We start from the raw sequence: 21,280 nt of genomic DNA on the forward strand, positions 1-21,280 counted from the left end.
GCTCCAGGGACCAGCCTAGACTGATCACACCGGTGTGATCGTACGTGCTAAAGGGTTTTAAATGTTTAGCTAGCAAAGTTACTGCATTTTTCTACAATTGATTATCCTGTGCAGTGTTGCCATATTGGGCGGTTTCCATCCAATTGACCCTTCGCAAAACCACGCCCCGAACACGCAGATTGGCTACTGACCAATGTCAGTCTTATATTAAACTCTACATTTAGCTAGCTACACAGAGGCTGCGTGGTCTGTAAACAACAGAAGCAGGAAGTTAGCTAACGTGTTAGAAATTCCATGGGACTACCGCTCCTTTCCAGCTTCATGGATTTGCGCTCTGGCCTGAGCAGGAATGGATGGACATGATGCGCTACGTTCAAACCTCGAAGTGTTGGGGAGGAGGTTTCATTCATCCATGTATTAGCCGGCTAACATCGTTAGTTCTTCTTGAAGTTTTAACATTTTTCAACTTTAAGAGAAGATGTTGATCAACAGTACAGGTAGGAGAGTTTTTATATAGCATATATTAGCACTGTGATTGATTTAGTTAATTGTAGCCTATTAAGTAATTTACAGATCAATAAAAAAAATTGGCTTTGTGGCGTGAGCGTTATTTCGGCTCCCATGTTATCAGGTTAGCGTTTGCACACTGCCTGCGTGAGACATGCGTCTCAGGCGCGGCTCCAGCCACGCGGAAAACGCGTGCATGCTAGAAATAGAACCGACTCTAGTGTTCCAGCAATGGGAGTGTTCTCTGGCTAGAGCGCAGAACAGCGGAGTTTGTATGGACCGAAGTGCATGCCTGAGCTTGTTTTGGGTTAAGCTGCGTTGCTTTGACATTGTGGAAAATAGAATAATAGAAACAAAATGTATTAGCCTTTTTACCCGTTATTATCAATCTAAATTAATCTCGTTTTTAATTTAACTTAATTTAGGTTTTCTTTATTTAAATTTCGTTTTTCTTTATTTAAATTTCGTTTTTCTTTATTTAAATCTACCCTTTACTGTGTCAGCAATTTGTTAGTCAGAAAAATATTAGACTACCTTAAAAGTATTGCTTAATTTAACAGACCTGTGTGTGTGCGTTTTATATCACTAGTGCAGTGTCCGTTCTCAGACCATATATGCTCTGCCCGCGTGAGGTGCGCCGCTTCCCGCTCGCGCTGTTCTGTAGTTTACTAAAAGTTTATTAATTCTGAATGTGTTGCGTCTCGCATGTCCATCTATATTGCACCAAATGTGACACTGCACTTCCTTGTGAAGTCGATTGGATGAACGGTTCTCGAAATAATAAAAATGCAAACGGACAGACAGACACATAGAGAATACTGCCTTTATTAGAGAGAAGAATATGTTCAGCACCCTGGTCCGAATACCATTTTTTGAGCTTCGAAGCTTCGGTAGTAATGAACATCGAATATTCGAAGCTTCGAAGCTCAAAAAATGGTATTCGGACCAGCCCTAAATTTCATTGTAATCATTGACTTAACGCGCTGCTGTTTTCTACAGTATGGTGCTTTGGCACTGTTCGGTTGAGCTGGTGTTGCAGGGACTGTTACATGTGCAGTCGACATTGTTGAGGGTTTTATGCTGAGTATTTTCGTGTTGTTGACTGGCCTACGCTATGCCCATTTTTGATGCGCCGTTATTCAATATTTTTCCTGTCCTGCTGTAATGTTTTTTCATCTGATCTTTTGTCCCCACCACTTTTCAACACAAACTGACGCCCCTGGTTTGAGCACTGGATAGAAGTGCTATAGGAATACTTGACAGACTGTTGAATTATTAACTTTCAATTGCATGACAGCTAGTTATGTGATGTCAACTCACCATGTAGAATAAAACAGCTAGTGTAACAAGTAGTGTAAAACATGGTAACAACAATAATATATAACACTAATAACCGTAATTTATTGATATCTGTGTATATATATCATTTTCTTACCAACAATTATTGGAAAAAGTCTATCTACAGGACACAAGACCTTATGCATGCTCTTTTTCAAATATATGTCTATTTAGAGGCTGTGGAACCTTTAAACTGTCTGTCTTATATTTGTACCATTTTATGCCTGTCTCCAAATGGGGTTGTATAAAATGTCTTTTATGTTGCCATAAAAATTGAAAAATTAAATTAAAAACACTTTTTAGAAGGTTCATGTGACTAGACTCGTGTGTAAATATCATTTTAATGCTATTTATCAAAACACTGTGCATTACTTACGTGTTAAACTTTTTAATGAGCAAATGACTGAGTTTAATGACAAAATTACTGGGTGCACCTTTAAGTAGATCCATGATGTGTCTGTGTCTCCCCCTGCGCAGTCGCGATGGTTTGCTCCACACCAGCGCTGTTTATACTGTTGAGCCGCTGCTTTCCCCGGTCACTGCGCCGCTGACACTGACAGCTCCTCCTCACTCACTTGCTCTTGTTGCTCTTTCAACATTTTTGCTCTCTGACATTTTCACCGGTGAGTACTTTCTTTTAATTTTCTCTTTTCTTCATCTTTACCTCTTCTCTACGTCCTCTTTTGATTTGAGAAGTGCTTGAATTTTGTTCTTCTTCTGAATTCAACTGACAGACGGTTTTTAATGTTTTACCTTTCTTGGAGAGGGGGAACGTCAGGTTTTGGTTAACTTTGGTAGTTAATTTTTGAGTGTATTCGTTTCTTTATTTTGTGCAATATCCTGTATAGGAGCAAGTGCTGGACACGATTTTGTTTTGCTTTTAATTTTTGTTTTTCTTTCGTTCTTTGTATTTATCAGTTGGACATTTACATGCTGTTCCTGACGAATTACCTCAGTGAGAACATTTCTCTTATTTTTTTTATTTTGAGAGCACAGTTATGTTTCAAAGATGTGGAGCGATATATCTTTCTTTTTTTATCAAAAATTTTCTTTTTTTTTCTTTTTTCTTTTTTTTTTTCTGTGCGGACTGATGTGATGTCAGTGTGTTTTGGAGCGCGTGTCAATGCAGCGCAGCGCGCGACTCCTCCACTGCAGATCTCTGCGAACATTTAAACACGTCTGGACTGTTGAATAACACCCTAGATCTGCTATTATTCTACAGCACTTATCCATGTTATGTACTAAGAGACCGGGAATATGGACATGCTGCGCACATACGTTGACTTGATTTAGTTTGATGATGAAGTATGTTTTCATGGGCATTCCACGAAATGTGTGCTTTTTCCTTTTAAAAAGCTTATAAAAGTAAATGTCTTTTTCAAGATCTGTCAGACAAAGAATATTTTAAGTGTTAATACAGCATTATGCCATCTCAAGCCAAATGTATGCTGTTATACTTTAGTTACTGAATGCTTTTATAAAAGTGACATATTTTAATATGCTGATATTAATATGCCGTTTTTATGCTGATATTTCTACAGATATTCAGTATTCAATGTATATAACCTATAAAAGAAAATGGGGAAAAAATAAATGATCTGGATTTTGTTGATGTGTTGGAAAATGCATATACTGTAATAACACATAGTAAAAGCTGGTGTAAGACATTGTTTACACATATTAGCACTAGGGACAGCAAAGGCACCCTATTTGTGGAATGACCCTTCAAGCATGTTGTGAAATTGCTTCTGTGATTTACTGGCTGTGTCTCAAAACGTAGTGAGCTGTCTACTTAGGCAACATATTTGGGCATCATGCGCACCACAGCTGTCTGGAAACATGCTATATGGTCCCAAAAATGCAGTTTATGGGTCACTGTTTTACCTTACAAGATTCTTGCAAATCAGCTGTGGCCTTATAATTGCATCTAATTACAAGTGCAACAGTTTGATCTGTAGACGATGTAACTGGACCTAATAAAGGTTTGTGATGTGCAATGTCCCTGAACTAAAATAAAAAAATATATATGCATTCAGAACTTGTTTAAGGTATGTTTGTTGGTCATGTTCAACCTAAAGGAACACAACTGAACACTAGAAATGTGATTGACGTGGTAAAGAACAAAAAAAAAGTTGGAGATTGAGATGTATTTCTGCCCACGGTGCCACAGCTGCCACAAGACTTTATTTGGAGGTCATGACAAACAAGAGTCAAAGGTTTTGTCCTGTCTCTTTTCCAATCGCATGCTTCTTGTCTCTATAGACATAAATGCACCCACTTGCTTCTCTTGGAAGACCTCCATGTCTCTATAAGGTCTTCAGTGCATGCACTTTCACTAAAAAAAAATAAAAAAAATCCATTATTGCATTTGTCCAGGTATACTTCTTTGCCATACGTTTTAGTAAAAAAAAAAACACAGTTTTTGACCTTCAAAAACACAGTGAAGCACTTTAAGCCATTTGTTCATACATTTCTACAGTAATGCTTTGTATTGCTCATGCCCTCCCATTGATGCACTTGTATTTTTTCATAAAAGAGTTTGAAGGACACTATTATCTTTATGTTGTCATGGCATAAAGGAATTTTCCCAGTTTATGTTTATGTCTTTGTCATTAAGTTTTAAATAACAGAATATTCCTTTCAAGGTAGATGTGACCGTGAACAGTGTTTTGGGGGTGATTTTTGTTGTTTTGGTTGGTCAATTTCGGTCTTTCTCCACTTGTACTGTCGTTAGCTTATCTAGGGCATTAGTTGCCTATGGATATCCACCTCAAGTTGACCACTTACAGCTACTGAATTCAAATAACAGAAAACAGCGCCAGCACTAAAAGTGAGGCTTAAATAAAATAATGTCTCCATGCATTAAAATTAAAGTAAAATCTACACATTAAGACAAAATTCACAAAGTTTATATGTTTGAAATATAGCAAAATATGTTTGTGTATACAAGAAAAAGAATACTATTTACATTTTTATTCAAAGCAGCTTATTTATTCATAAGTGTTCACACTTGTCTTAAGGTGGTTATTTAGTATTGCTTAAGTATTTCTCAACTTCTAGAAATGTACTCTGTATTGTTGCGTCCAATGTTCAAGATACTAAATATAACCCTGCTTTAAGTAGTTAGCAGCACCACTGATTGGACATTGACATGGCAGTTGCATAAATTTGCATTAGCTTGCAGCTTTGTTGTGAAAAGTTCAGATATTATTAGTCATTACTTTTTTTTCTTCCATCAAAAGCCAGTGGCAAAAATTACTTTAAGCCAGCTAAATGTCAGGAATATTAAAGTCTCATGGGTATTTTTATGTTTTTCAAGCTTTTTCACGTTCCGTACTCATACTTTTGGAATGTCAAAAATTAAAAAAGGTTATCAGACTAATTAATTAATTCTGTCATATCAAGCACATAATGAATTAAAAATTGAGATTACATGTGCATGAAAGTTTTATGAGTAAATTGGCAGTTGTGCTCTTAACATAATCTAGGTCTCTGTGATGTGTAATGAATTCAGTCAGCCAGTCAAGTGTCAAAAGTGTACAGCAAGGCATTTCTTTATGTAGGCCAATGCATATATGGTAAAATCTTGTTAAGATGTGGTTGTTGTATCAAAATTTGTGTAAAAAAAAATTGTGTTCTAATTTCCCTGCATGAAACATCACATTTGTTTTGGTTTTATTTTTTAAAAGAGTTTCTTGCCATAAATTGTCTTTACATTTGAGTGTCCATTTTATTATATTTAGTAAGTTTATTGCATTGTTGCAATAATGTTTGTGTTTGTTATTATTTACAGTAACTTACTGATTTTAAGCCCAAATGGTTTGTATATTATATTACATAACGTTCTATAATTTAAAGGTAGGGTAGGCAATTTCGGAGTGGCTAGCAATAGCAAGCTAGCTTTAAAAGCGTTAGATACACCCTCCCTTCAGAGGGTCTCCAAAGCCTCGCCTCCTTCAAAACACATGAACACACACATCGCACACAGCCGGAGCATATTCAGCCAATGAGTATGAGCTCGTTGTTTTGGTTCAGGAGGAACTGTAAAATGTGGCTGCTGTTCGTTCGCACTGATGTCGTGTGATGTCTGCGCGAGCAGGTGCGCAGACGTATGGAAATACATGCGCTAACAGGCAGGTAGGACATCCTATCATTGCATTTGGACCGAATGCAATGATTGGATGCATTTTTTTGGTCCTGAGACCTCCACAGAAGATAAATGTGCATTTTTTTTTTATATTTCGACCACTTGTATTATTGATTGCTATCAGGATGTGAAGAGAGTTTTGACCAGAATAACAGTGTTTATGAGAAAAATTGCCTACCCTACCTTTAATGCCAAATACTCTATATACAGTAGTCACCAAAACCACATCCTCTAATGTTTGTAACATCACCATGGTGTTTTTATGGTAAAGTTCTGCCAACCACAATGTCTTTTCATTTGTTTATTTATTCATTAAATAATTATACCATTTGATTCTAAATGTTTGGCCTTTCAACTTCAGTGTTTGATGTCGTCTAACATTTCTTTTTCAGTTAATGTTACTGACTGATGTTTTGGGAAGGATGCGTGGCGTGACTGTCAGTACTTATTGCAGCAGGGGGCAGTGGCTGAGCACACGGGATATTGTATGACTGGAATGCTCCTCAAATGTCAGTGGCTACCGCCACCCAAACAACTAATCCCACGATAAAGCCCCTGCGACACATTCAGAATTAAACATCAGAAGTGTGCTTAGATTGATCGTCCTCCGCTTGAGTCTACATTTGGCTGGCCTTGATGTGAAACAGGCTTATGTTTGTCAGCATCTTCATGATTGAAATGATGGAATATCTCAAGTTACTCATGAGTTATGCTGTCCATGGAAGTTTCCATTAGGCGTGACTGTGAAAGAGGAGGCATATGATGAATCTCCAAGGGTCAAGAGAGAGACATTGGATTGAAAAAGTGATGTTTTTTCAATGGAAAATTCCATAGTAAAAGTAAAATTGCTTGTGAACTGGAGATTGTAAAACAAATTTTAGCATGCATTATTGTTACTCATACAAACCCTGAACCTTAACTATTTAAATCCACATTTCCTCACTGTGTTGCAGACATGAATGATGCCTCAAATCATGCAGCTTGTACTTAGTGATCAGGCTTGCTATTTTCACTTGGTGGGTGAAAAATTTGCATAGACCAGGGGTGTCCAAACCTGCTCCTGGAAGGCCACTGTCCCACAGTTTAACCCCAACCTGCCTCAACAAACCTGCCTAGTAAGATCTGTATTACTGTAGCTGGTTCAGGTGTTTAATTGGTGTTTAGCAGTGGCCCTCTAGAAACAGGATTGTATACCTCGGCCATAGACTCACATTGAGTTCCTCTTTTGACTTGTGCTGATAAGCAACCATTCAGAAAACCCTAGCAACTTTATCGCAACACCCTGATAACCACCCACATCATTGAGGCACTGAGATCTGCACAAGAAGGCACAACTATTTTTTTAAATCTGAAAATGTAATATTATTCATGTGTTCTCATGTCCAGCTGCTGAAATCCTGCTACTTAAAGTATTTGCTTTGTTTTAAACCGCAGGATCCCTCACACACTCCAGGTCACAAGCGCTGGGACCAAGCAGCATATCCACATCCGTCCCCTGGTCACTGAAGAGAGAGGTATGTGCAACTTCGGCTCTCAAGCCTGAGTCTCTACAAACATAGACTGATCTGAGTATGTTTGATCTGAGCAGAGGTGTTAAAGTTCAGTGTTTACTGATAAATGTTAACAGGGCTTTTGTGCAGAACTTTCATTGTGCCCAAAGCAGCGTGAGAGGGGATTTTAAAGCCACTACATGTTTTTGGACAATACAGAATTTATGTTGCGCTGTTTTTTAATTGTTTTTCTATGTAAACATGCATTAGCTGGTCGTCTTTGACCGTTATACATTTTTAAAGGGGATGTATTATGCTGTTTTACATTTTTATCTTTCTTTAGTGTGTAATGTTGCTGTTTGAGCATGAAAAAGGTCTGCAAAGTTACAAAGTACAGAGTCACTCCAAAGGGAGTTACAGTATTCTCTATATCAGTGCGCAGTGTTTCTTAACTCCTTAAAAACGCCTCGATTGTAGTCTTGAGTTTTCTTCCGAGAACGTACATGTCACAATATTCCTCATTTAAATAATTCCCACCCAAGGCATGACATTTACAAAACACGCTCAAAGTGATTGACCTTTGACGCCACACTGGTTCAGATGACCAATCAGAGCTCATTGTGCTTTTCAGAAGGAGGGGCTTCATAGAGACAGGAACTAAACAGAGCGTTACAGACAGACAGGGACGAGAGGTGCTGTAACAATGTCAAATATGTGAAAAACAATGTGTTTTTTAAACATTCAAGCATGAATACCTAGACCCCAAAAACTAAATCATGACTTTGTAAAAGGGCATAATAGGTCCCCTCTAAGACTCCATGTCAAGCTAAAAGAAGTGCAACTTTCTCGACTCTACCTTCGCCTGCAATTAGATACTATTGTGTGGCATCTCGTGTTTTTAAAAGCAAAAATGCGTTATGTGTAAATGGCCCCTATATTGCTAAAAACTGGTTTGATGGAAGTTTTAGTGGTTAGTTGATTTCCTTAGTTTGTGTTGAGGTGTTGATTTCAGTAGGTCTTCCATCATTGGTTTATCACTCTAGTTATCTGAATTGGTTGGTCAGAACTGAAAGCATTAAATGTTAAAGGTGTTAAATATCAGAAAACCAGAATGCACAAAATGATTCACAGAGAGATGTTGTTCATAAATGGCAAAAAAAAAAAAAAACGTGACTCACTCCTTAACTTTTTATGCTCTTTGCAAAGCCTATAGGGCAGTTACAAAGACGGGTGTAATTTCTCGGGACACCTATTTCAGTTATATCTGTCAGATTCAGTACAGCACATTTTATATGTGGTATTAAAAACATTGCTTACAGCACCTTTAAAATTTAATAGCCAAGGAATAAGGAAAGAAATATCACAAATGAGATCTCTGATATCTCAGTTGTTTTACCTGAACTGTAGACAGAGATTAAAGGCAGTGCAAATGGCGAGTTTGCTAAAGTTTCCTTCTTTTTAGAAGTTCTCATCTTAAGTCTCCACTGTAGAGTTTCATAAGAGTTCATAATAAGTGCTCAGATATGCCGAGAGTCTGCAATCAGTCTTCGGTAATGACATTTCAAGACCAAATTGTCTGAGCTATGCTTTTCACATACATTTTTATAGCTGTTTAGTATTACTGTATGTCAACAGAGGTCTCATTTATGTCGATTTTCTATTTCTGCTTAGAAATATTAGGAGAGGTATCTGAGACAAAGTTGATATTAAAATGAAAAATTCCTTTCTATCCTCTAAGCAATAAAGTTCTCCATTTGGAGAGTTTGGACAGCATGCTTATACTTCTAGACTGCCTATATTAAAGCTGAATTCCATACATTTTTAGCAAGTACATAACCAGCCAGTGTTCAGAACGATCTGCTTGCCTTAGCTCGATTCAAAACGGTAAGCTTGTAATAATGTTTTTAATTCCAGTGGTACTGGTGGATTTCCGCGGGAAATTCGAGCATGTCTTTGCGTCATTACGTCACATCTCTACACATAAAGAAGGAGTCTCGGCTAGTAGGCTATATTGCATGTGAGGATGTTGGAGGTGGAGATTTATAGCCTTTTCTCACAGCACTTGATATAATTAAACTTATCAATTTGATGGCGGATCCAGAAAGGTTCAAACGACAATCACCAGTGACAACTGGAGATTCACCCATTGTAAAATGCAAAAGACTTCTGACTTCAGAGTTGCTACAGAAAAAAAGAGACTGCAACCGGCCCATGCGAAAACAAGGATAATATCGGAAAGGCATTAAATGTAGTCAGGCAATGCTGATGTTGTTAACATTAACAATTTGAGAACAAAGTATAATTTGCACGGTTTGACGTGATATGATAAGCGATCGTTAGATTTAATCAGCGCGATTTACTGCAATGCTTTTTTCCCCTTAGTTGGTCAGAGCAAAAGTGGATGTTACTTGTTCAGATTACATTTACCGGAGAAAATTCTTATGTTTGTCATACTTCCAAAAAGTAGAATCTGTGATTGCGAATGCACATCCACACCGGCGCGGTGACTAACAGCCACACATTCTCCTCAAAACATTGGATTCATCCGCGCTGTGCCGTGCCAAAGCACAACCCACGTACAATTTATAATTCCGCAAATAACTGCAATTGCAGATTTCGAACAGAGATGGCGACAAAGAGGAAAAACGACGGCCCGGAGCTTTAAGTCGAACTGAAAGGGTTTTGTGTATGTGATTTTGTGTTTATACAATCTGTGTAATATCAGTAAATTTGTAACTAATTAACTTTTCAATGCATGCATGTAAAATCACTCTTCATTCAGTCACTAAACAGCAAACAATCTTGCAATCTTGAGAATATGATTTGCAAATTTGTTTTGAATGTGGGTGGGTTGAGTATTTTTAGACGAACTGAGCTAAATGTGTAACGTCTTGAATGAGCATTAATTAGAGGAAGCACTGCAACAAGGTCGGTTTGGCATTTTAAACAAAAATGTCTGGAACGAGAGTCTTGATGAAAGTGTTTTGAATGGTAAATGTGCATCAGAGATGCGGTGAGCAGATCCTGGCAGTGATTCCAGCGTCTCTCTCTAATCAGCACCAGCTAAGAGAGGGCACGTGAATTATAGATTCACCTCTGTGAAAATTTCATGAACATGTTGTTTGTGTGTTCAGATATGTCAAACATCGACCGCAACATTGGCCAGAGAGCATGGCAAATCTTGCGTACTAAGAGAGAGAGGAGGCTACAGAAAACCATACACTGCTTCACTTAAGTTAAATTAGCAGTCAGGATTCATTCATATCTACGGAAGGCAAGACAAGAACTTCTTTTGAAGTCAATTTCATGAGCTATTTCCATCACCTGCCTCACCAGGACTGCAATTAGGCCCATGCTTTGCCAATCAGACACAATTATGTACGTTTAGTAAAAGCAATTTTTTTTTAAGTAAGAACTAAATGAGCTTCCAGTGAATATATCTGATGTGTTTCATGGAAATGAGTAAGCCTATCCTTGGAACGCTACCCACATGGGGGGCCTGCAGCCAGCGGTTAAATTGGGATTTCGGAGGTGGATGAAAGCAAAATAACATATGCTACTGGTTAAGAGTTTGGAGTCAGTAGGATTTTTTTTTTTTTTTTTTTTAAGAAATAAATTAATACTTTTATTTAGCAAAATGCATTTGCAAATGTGATTGTAAAAAAAGATATTTACTGAAAAGATTACTATTTCAAATAAATGCTGTTCTTTTGAACTTTCTATTATTTGCCATCATATGAATAAATTAAATATAATTTGTATATTTAAATACATGAATATTCAAATGTAAATATTTTAAAATATATTTCAATAGATTATAAATGAATAGATTATAAGTATATAATAATATTTCACGATATTAATGTTTTTAAATAAATGTTTTATTTGAAATAAATGCAGCTTTGGTGAGCAAAAACCGTACCGACCCCAAACTTTTGAACGGTAGTGTGTGTTAAATGTTTAACATAAACCTTTTGTTTATGACGTACGTACATATAGGGTGTTTACAGTAAAGTAAGGCACTTTTTGCATTCAAATGAACTTTAGTACCCTACAAATATTTCCTAGAAAATGAACAACCCTACCTAAACAGCATAATAAATAAACGCACTCATATGGATATACAAATATTTAATATACAAATATTCTCCAAGTCAGTCTGGTGTGTGTCAGTCTGGCTCAGTTTAACCCCGGCCTGTAGCTTATTTACAGAAGTGGTCTTGTTCATTGTACAAAGCTCATGACAGTAGTCAATTTTGCTAGATGAAGAGAACATTTATGTGATGGATGGAATTCCAGTGAGCTTTAAGCCAAGTCATCTGTTTATTATATATTGCTGGGTGTTTTTCTATCAATAATAAATGTTCTTTTCCTGCAGTATTTGCTGAAAGGAATATTTTCTATATAAGAATGCCTGACCTCTGCCATGAGTTATGGGTTAATTTAGGCTTCCTCTCCCTCTCTCTCGTGCGTGTGTGTGTGTGTGTGTGTGTGTGTGTGTGTGTGTGTTTAGTGATGTATTACACAGAAACTGTACCCCCACTATCTCTCACTCTTTGCACCAGCTTGTCCAAAAAACAGAAAACACAAAAAAAAGGTTCTAATGAAATATTAAACATTCTGGCACCTAAATAGAATTGATGCAAGTGTAATAGTTTATAATAAGGACATCATTTGCACAAATATTTGCTACATTCCTGTGTAATATTCTGATCATTTCGATTGCAAATCACTTTTACCTTTGTTTTTTGAACCGTTCTTTTTTTTCTTTATTTTTTTTAGAGATGAAAAATGCAACTCACTGTATGACTATTTCAAGTTCTCAAAGACATCAGAAGGATCTTGTACTATTCAGCTGTTTTCTTAAAATAACAGCACTTAGAGATACGTGTGAGAGTGTCGTGACCTTTCCACATCTAAACCTCATCTGCCAGAGGCCATTATACAAAGATTGTCAACCTGTCTTGCAAAGTTTTTCATCTTTGTGACAATATTGTTTTTGTTGTTGTTATTGTTGTTGTTGTTGTTGTTGTTTTGGCATGTAGAAATATGATTCTACAAATCATGAAGCAAAATACAGAATCAAAAATACATGTTTTCATATTATATGCTGTGTTTAAAGTCTACTATACTGTAGGTCTACTGTTTCTGAGGGGGTTTTATCTCCTACGAATAAAGGCTCCAGTAATTCCACATGAGTTTTAGAAGAGATCAGTGACAATCTGCATGGTCTGCACTCAAATGTCAGACATCTCAATGTAGGCTCAAATATTTCTCACCAAGTTATCCAAGCTATGCGTTGTTCACAGTTTTATAGCTCTTTACTCCTAATGTACTGTATGTCAAAAGTGGACTCATTTGTTTATATTTTTATTTATTCACAGAATAATCTAAGACAAATGTGATATTTTAATGAAAGTGAATGAACTGACATCTCAATTATGTTTAAACAGTATGGCCTGGTTTCACAGACAGGGCTTAGATTAAGCTGGGATTAGGCCTTAAGTAACTTTTATAAACGTGCCTTAGAAAAAAACATTACGGATGTGCATCTTGAGACAAAACAGTGGCACTGACATTTTTTTAAGATAGAGCAGTGCAAGTTTCTTTCAGTTAAAACAGCTCAAACGGGGTTAAGTCTCCTGAGCTATAAAAAGAGCAATCCCTGAGCAACAAAACACTGTACATATGCACAGAAAAACATGCTAGAGTGGCTTATAACATTAAATAAATGCTAAAAGCTGTGATTAAATTTTGGGTTAGACAATTGAGATGCATTGTCCATGCTTTATCTAGCTTAGTTAAATGCATTACTGCCAAGCTCTGGTGGTGCACATTCATGTCAGGTTCTGTAGTTCATGAGTCGTTGCTCGTACCCCCTGGGGTCAAGCTTTTGAATTAATGAAGGAACCCTTTTCTGCTACAATATGACGTGTGACAAGACTTTTGCCTCTGCGTGCCAAAAACCTTCAGTCTCTCGCTGCTGCTCTTATTGGGCAAGCTTATTGTCTATGTGACTATAACACATACGGCAAAACATATATTTTTTAGATTATGATTTTTTTTTTTTTTTAATATGCAAATATATTTGTTATGTATTATTACATTGGGAAGTAAAGTCGTAACGTTAGTAACGTTCTTTACTAGGAATTTGTTAGTTTGTGTATAATGTTCTATAGAGGTTAAAAGAAACTGCTTCGATGCTGAGTCTTTGTTTCTGTTTTTGATTGACTTTTTGTTGACACAGGCCAAGTCATATCCCATCATGCCTTTCTTCTCTTCATTGTGTCATCTTGTCTGAACCAATTTGGCAAAGAATGGAGCATTACAAGCTTTTATTGTGCATCAAATAAAAGCTTGCTTTGCCGTCTACTGTATCGAACATGTTGGAAGCCCACTGTTGTCAGTCAGCTTCAGCGGGGCTCAGAAGTACACAAGCCCTCCATTTTCTCCAATATCTCTGGCTCAGGCCTAATCAGGCATGACTGATCCTTGAATCATTTACAAGAGAAACCGTTCCATCGCATGGAATTCTGTTTTTTTCGCCTGCTTGTTTCTGCCAACAAACAACACGCACAGATGAAGAAAGACCTTAAGCTTCACATCCAGAAGAGCTGCTTATATGGTCTTGGGTAAGAAAGGATGCATCAGCGTTCAATCCCCATCTTTGGCACACAGATTCATTCAGGATATTCATGCGTATTGAGCTTTAAAATGTCTTCTCTTCAGGAACATGAACCTTGGGACTTCAGATCTCAGACTTTGCTGTTTTCTGCCTGGTTGCAGGGTCATTTCTCTTCTGCAGTACCTTTTGAAGTCTGTAACTCGTGAATATTTAATATGCTTTTGTATGGAAGTATTTCATTAAAATGGTACATCAGATTTTCAGGAATATGATCCATGGTCAAGCTCAGACACTTATAATAAGGTTGTAGAGCATATTTTTGTATTATTTATATTAATGCATTATTTGAGGATTATATATAGCTTCAAATGATTAACATTAATAATACAAAAATATTCAGTCATGCTCAGTCAGTTCAATTTATATCATGTCTTAATTAATTATACAATATAGCAAGAATAATTTATATCATGAAGGAACTGTTTTTTTGTTAAGATATCAAGGACACAGTAAAACGTATTTACCAACTAAAACAATATTTGCAAGAAAACATCTTTTGTTTGAAACATTTTTATTAGAGAAAAGGCAAATTAATTTCCAATTATTCACAGTAGTGAAATTCATTATTAAAATATATGTATCTGTTTATTAATAGAATCAAAATTCTTTTAAACATTAAAAATCCATCCCTATATTCACTTAATTTTGATTTCCACCAAAAATATTTTTTAATATTGCATCCAGTACATTTAGACATACACGATGAGGACATAGTGAATGTGTTTTGTCTGACCGTTGCAGTTCACATTATTTTTCACGACATTTGCAAAATGTGTGCAATTATGAACAGGTAGTAATTTTTTTTTAAATTTTGAGTAAATTGGCCATCTGCAGTCCAATCCTTAATTGATTTAGGAATAGCACATTACATCAGTGCAGAAAAACATTTACCTCTGTCCTAAGGTATAGTGTGTAATCCTGAAGGAGAATGAATGAGTGTGTGTTGCTGTCCTGTTATCACTAGTGGCTGTATCTGATAGGAAAATCACCACTTAATGGGAAGATAATGTGTCAATTAATTCTCCCTTAATGGCAGCGGAAAAAGGTGAAAAGAAAAGAAGATAATTGTGTTACTTTGGGCTCATCTCCTTTGTCCTTGTCAATGCAAAGACATCCAAGTCATGTGTATCTGCTGCTGTCTTGCTGTTACTTGGATAGACCTGTTGATTTATTTTCTTCTTCATGAATTGCTTATTATAAGCATTGGTGCTGGGGCATGTCCTGCTACTCCTCAATCAATTAAAGCAGTCTATTGTTTTATATAGAAGCTTTCAACTCTGATGACTTTTGATGACTATTACTGTGTATCATATTTTCAACTTTTCCTTTAAATATGCTTTAAAGGTTATTTCAGTAGTTCACTTTAACTGCATAGCAAATGTATTTTTACAAGCCAATCACAATCACCTTGCATTTTTACTTTAGCACAGTAAAGTTTGGAAGAGTGTAGAGATGCCACTTTAAAATAGATGCAAGTATTTATTGTTTCTGGTTCCTGGAATAGGTCCTGAACTTTATGGTCTCAGAAACTGTCTCTTGGTGTAATTATTCTATTCTTTTCCACTTGAATGGATAATTGGTTACTTGACCCTTAGAGGTCTCCATTCTGAGGGGTTCCTTGAAAAGAGTCCTTCCAAATGAGGCGCACGGTTAGTACAACAGCCTTCCATGACATGAAAATGAACAGTGAATGAGAGAGATGAAATTGAATTTGATAAATGTTTTATGGAAATTATTTCATAATTCAATATCTGCTTCCATGAAATGGCTGAAGGTAAAGCTTTAGAACTAGTCAAAGGGAATTTCTTGTTAAATGTTAATATGATTATTGAAGAATGAGACTTTGAGTCTGTCCGCCACTCTGCCTTTTGAATGCTGTACAGGCTTAGAGATGTAAAGATGAGATGTTAATGAATTTTTTTCTACATTCCTTGCTCGAGTTAATTACCATCAGTTACAAATTGTGATTCTTCACCTTATGAAATCACGTCTGCATCTTTGAAAGTTTGATGTATCCCTTTGATATCCTCAGCTGTTATTTGAATACATTTTTGAGTAAGACTCGCACGATGGAAGTTTCTGCATAAAATCATAACATCTCAGTGGAGCTTATTTTCAGTCTGCCTTTTACCGTGATAAATCTGAGCGTAATCCAGCTAGCACATCTTGTACCCTACAGCATTTACACTTAGCTTCTTTTAATGAGTGTCTCTAAGGGTTTCCACTAATCCCGGTTAATCTTCTTTAATGGTGTGATGTATCCAATAACTAATTCAGCCTGCAGGACTGGATAGCCAGAGGGGCCACGTATTGGACCGCAAACATGAGGAACTTTGGAAAAATCTGGGGCACGTACTTTGGATTCACAACTTCCATTTGATAAAAGCATTCATGTGCATTGAAAAGCTGAGCTTGGAAAAGGTGGATAGTCCTGATAGACATGGAAATGTCATGCATTTGAAACATTAGATATCCATTTTAGATGTCGAGACATTGGTAAAAACCAGCATTTTGGTTGGTGAATCTAGTGCTGCAACATTTATCCAGGGATGCTTCTCCAGAGCTCCTGTACTAGACATCTCTGGCAAGCTCTGAAATGGCTGTGGAATACATAAATTGCAGATGTTTTCACTCTCTCATTTGACTGTCTCTGATGATATGTCATTGCACATTTCTCCTGTCAAGCATTCTGTTGCTCAATTAAGTCCTTAAGTCAGGATGTCAGGCGTTCCTTTACTGAACCTTTCAAGCTTTGAATGACACTTGGAGACGACTTGGCACATACTCTTGATACCATAATTGATAGGTGCTGCATGTATGAAGACACCTTTGAAAAATAATGAGCAAAATTGCTCATGTCAGACACTTTATTTAGTCATTCTTCACACCCTTTTCAGTAGCTCCAATTGAGATATCACTGCCGTCTTTCAAACTGTCCTGTAACTTGGGGTGAAGTCAAAAATGCAATCTTTACCCATTTATAAACTCTGTCAATTGAAAGCCCACAGTTGGCTTGGCTAATGAAGCAAGAGGCCCTGGAGGAGCTTTATCTTCATGCATGTGCATGTTGTTATTGAGTGTGAATTTGATAACTGAGTCATACATTTAAATAAGACTATGGAAATCAACATCTAAGTGACGGATTCAGAACAGTGCCTCGTTGCTTTTCTCCTTAGATCTTAGTCCCACACACACACACACACACACACACACACACACACACACACACACACACACACACACACAAAAAAAAGGTTTTAGTAAAGGGTTAACAGTGCAATGCCTGGAGAATGTTTTTGTTTTTACCATGCCATTGCAGAACATTTTTAAGCTCTAAAGCTCTATGCTGCTTCAAAAACAATGAACTAAGCCCTTTTTGACTAATACATTACCCTTTATATATATATATATATATACGTGTGTGATATATATGTAATATACATGATATCATCATATATCCATGATAAATGAAAGACCAAAGATGTTCCTGCAAAGCAAGTGGGTCTTTGCTGAACTTTTATTTTTAAGAGTGAATTGGTCTTTGAAGGAGATGTTCTCTATGATATTTACAAGAGTTTAATAACAGGACATGCAAAAAAAAAATAATAATCCAATAGAGAGTTAGGGTGACCTTGGCAGAGTGAGTGAAGGTGAAATATTGTCAGCTTTGTGTTTGTGCCAGTGACCTTTCAGCAATTTTCAAGTGTTTGGATCAGCTAGAATATTCAAAAACAGTTAGCATCAGATTAGAGGGGCAGAGTGATCCAGGCGAGTCCCGGTGGCAAGTTCCGACACTGAAATGTCACAGGCCAAGGGGTTCTGAAATGTGGATGGTATTTTTAGATTGACGAGTCGGAATTAGCACTTTCCTTCAGCAAGACGCGAAAGTACACACCAGCTGATAAGAGACTGAACTTGCTGCACTCTATGTGGGCTTTAATGTGTTTTATTGTCAATTATGTTTGATGGAAAGGCAGGTATATAGTCCCCTCACCATATGGCTGATGGAAATGGAATTGCTGTGTGGATGTCACATTCATTGCTAAAACTGGATTTGTTCAGCCGACCAGCTTGCAGAGATACCCCCCACCCCCCCCTTTCGGCCTCATACACCTCTTAAGGAGAGTCAGAATCCAGAAATCCACTGTTTGACTGCTTCACTGAATGGATTTCAGAGGCCATCGCGCATATATCAGACTCCACATAATATTGGCGTTATGAAAGCTGCACTAAAAATGACATTACCCGTTGTATCTTCATGAGTTATGAAGGATTGTGATCTAATTCACCAGCATTACTACACTGGAGTACAAAATGTATCCAATTGTATAAAAAATGTACATTGCTTAATTTTAATGGAACAGATCATCCAAAAAATTAAAGTTCTGTTACTCTAAAATTCTGTCTGTTCCTCACAGAAGCTGTCGTATGACTTCAGAAGACTTATTAATATATTACAAATAATATGGACTCCATTTATGGGCCTTTTTTCAATTATGGAGCTGAACTGACCCTGTCCACATATGCTTTCATTGTCATAAAGAAAGTCATATGAGTTTGGAGAAACATGAAGATGAGTAAATGTTGAAAGAATCATTTACTCTTTGATTTTTGGCTGAACTATTCCTTCAAGAATTTCTTCAAGCCGTCAATTATTATTATTATTTTTTAGTGGCTGGACATTTCTGCTTGTTTCAATTATTCTTACCAAGTCATTTTTGCTTTCTGCGTTGGCATATTTTTGCTTGAATGTTTCATTAATTTTACTTTATAATTTTTTCTACTTGTATTAATAGTTTTTTTTGCCTGTTTCGAGATGCGATTGACTGCATATAGACCAATTTGTACAGAATTACTAGTTCAGGCATGTCTTTTTTTATACTCACCTGACCAAAATATGTCAGCATTTGAAAAATGTCTATCTAAAAATAACACACACACACATATATATATATATATATGTATATGTATATATGTATGTATGTATATGTATAGACATAGCTTATTTTATAGATATTATGTTTTACTAAAAAAAACAAGACAGAAGCTAATCAAAAATAGTATTTTTGCAGTCCATACCTCTTCCTTCCATCTTTCTGCTCTAGTCTCAATCTGTCTCTCAATTATCGTTTCTTGGCCACATTTCTTTTATGCAATGCGTCTTAATAATACCCGGAGTGAAATGCATTTAACTTGGGAGTGAAAAGCAGCGGTGGTCACAGAAAACATGTACTTCTAATTATCTCATACAAGCAATCAGATGTTTTCATCCCATCCATAGAAGCTTCTTTCTTTCTTTCTTTTTTTTATTCTGTGTTTTTCTATACGCAGACTTCAAGAACATCCATAGTCTTTTTGTATAGTATTTCTTTCATGATACACTGACTACACTGATCTGCAATCCTGCATTTTCTATGAGCTGCAACCGTAACCGTAATGGCCTGGCAGTGTCTTGCGGTAAACTCCAAAGGGATATTTATTTATCAAGATTTATTTATTATCCATTTGATTATTTTTCAAATTTAGCTATATTGATTTTGTGTATGTATGTATGTTTGTTTGTTCATGAATGTGCACCTGAACTTTAAAGTTTATATATTTAATTTCAGTTTTTTTTTTTTTTTTTTTGGCTATAAATTGGCAGCTATATTTTTTACTCACAATTTTAGCAATCTTTACCCATGCAGAAATCACCTCCACACTGTTGGATGTTCTAGTCTGTTACTGGTCTAAGTCAAAAGTGCCCAACACCAAGTCTCTGACATATTCTGGTCTCTAGATATGTGTCTGGTATCATTCAATGTAAATCTATGGAAATTTTTGGCTAGATTTATGGTCTGACAATAGTGAACCTTTCCTTTACTCCTGCTGTTTGTGTGCTTTGAGACAACATACAAATATTTTGTATTTATTCTAAATCTAGACATATATTTGTGCGGTGTGTTTGTTTGGAAGCAGGGCTTGCTTGCCTTTATCCATGACATTGCATTTTATGCTTCCATTTCAAAGATTCAGTGATGATTTTCTATTACATTATGAGGTATGTTGTACTGACACAGATTACATGTAAACAAAAGCTGGTATATGCACATTTAAACGGCCCATTCCAATCAGATCATATTCTCTGTGGCATTTGAATGAAATCATCATACTGTTCGTTATCTACTGCAAACCATATTGGAAGAATTAAGCTAAACTCCAAAGGCCTTTGATGTGTGAATCCCCCCCCCCCCCCCCCCCCCCCAACCCAAAAAAGTCAGACTTCCATTTTATCAAATTTTTTAATAATTATTTTAGCTCTTTATTTTACGTAATTTAATCATGTATTAAAATGCAATCATTGAGAGTAATAGGAAAATAAATAAAACATAATAAAAATATCTAGACGCACTGCAGTAATATAAAATTTAAGAATAAAAGTGTTTATTTCTTATTGAAATAATCAGGCTTAATTTTCTTTATGGAAAATATAATTTCTTATTTTTCTTTTGATTTTGGGAGCATATAAACCAAACGTGTTTTTCTATATGATTCACTCATATGAGCAGTTCCTTGCAAATGTCAACCATACCATGAAACAAATTTAGTTTTTACCAAAAGATCAAAACCCTATACAAGTTGTGCACTGACATACTTTAATAGAAATTTGAAGGAAATTGCCATGTTTATCCACCAATAGTACAATAGTACAACATTTTCATTCAACCATATTTAATGTTTTCAAAAGAGAGATCGAAGGCTGCCCATTTTTTATTTATTTATGTCAACAGGAAGCATTTTGTAGAAAGATGGAGAAATAAATACACTTTGTCATAACTGTGATGATTTCTGGATTCATAAGGGCTAGATTTATGAAGTCACAACGCTTCAGTGCTGTGTCACATCTGTAACATTTTAAAGATTGTTTATATCATAATAATTATAAATGCAATTAACTAGAAATGTTCTATACACAGCCAAATTATGTTAATTCGTATTATGATCAACAACTCATCTCCCTCCTTTGCTCTGTGCAACCAGAATAATGTGTTATGGATGTGACCGTTACAGATGCTTCGCATTAAATCATATGCATAGCCATAGCGATTGGCCCGGCGTGCATGTTTACCACGT

At 36.3% G+C, this 21,280-nt stretch overlaps 1 protein-coding gene across 3 annotated transcripts in view; it reads left to right on the forward strand.

Annotated features, from left to right (window-relative positions):
- Positions 1-2,332: 2,332 nt before the first annotated feature.
- raly (RALY heterogeneous nuclear ribonucleoprotein) overlaps positions 2,333-21,280 on the forward strand; it is an 88,923-nt gene continuing 69,975 nt past the window's right edge. For 2 of the 3 annotated variants that reach the window (XM_082136495.1, XM_082136496.1), the window contains exons 1-2: positions 2,333-2,468; positions 7,427-7,506. The gene's annotated coding sequence lies outside the window, so the exon portion shown is untranslated. The remainder of the gene's footprint in view (positions 2,469-7,426; positions 7,507-21,280) is intronic. The other variant, XM_082136497.1, reaches the window with a different exon arrangement.

The sequence above is a fragment of the Leuciscus leuciscus genome, assembly GCF_965113295.1.
Source record: "Leuciscus leuciscus genome assembly, chromosome: 14".
Classification (NCBI taxonomy): Eukaryota; Metazoa; Chordata; class Actinopteri; order Cypriniformes; family Leuciscidae; genus Leuciscus; species Leuciscus leuciscus.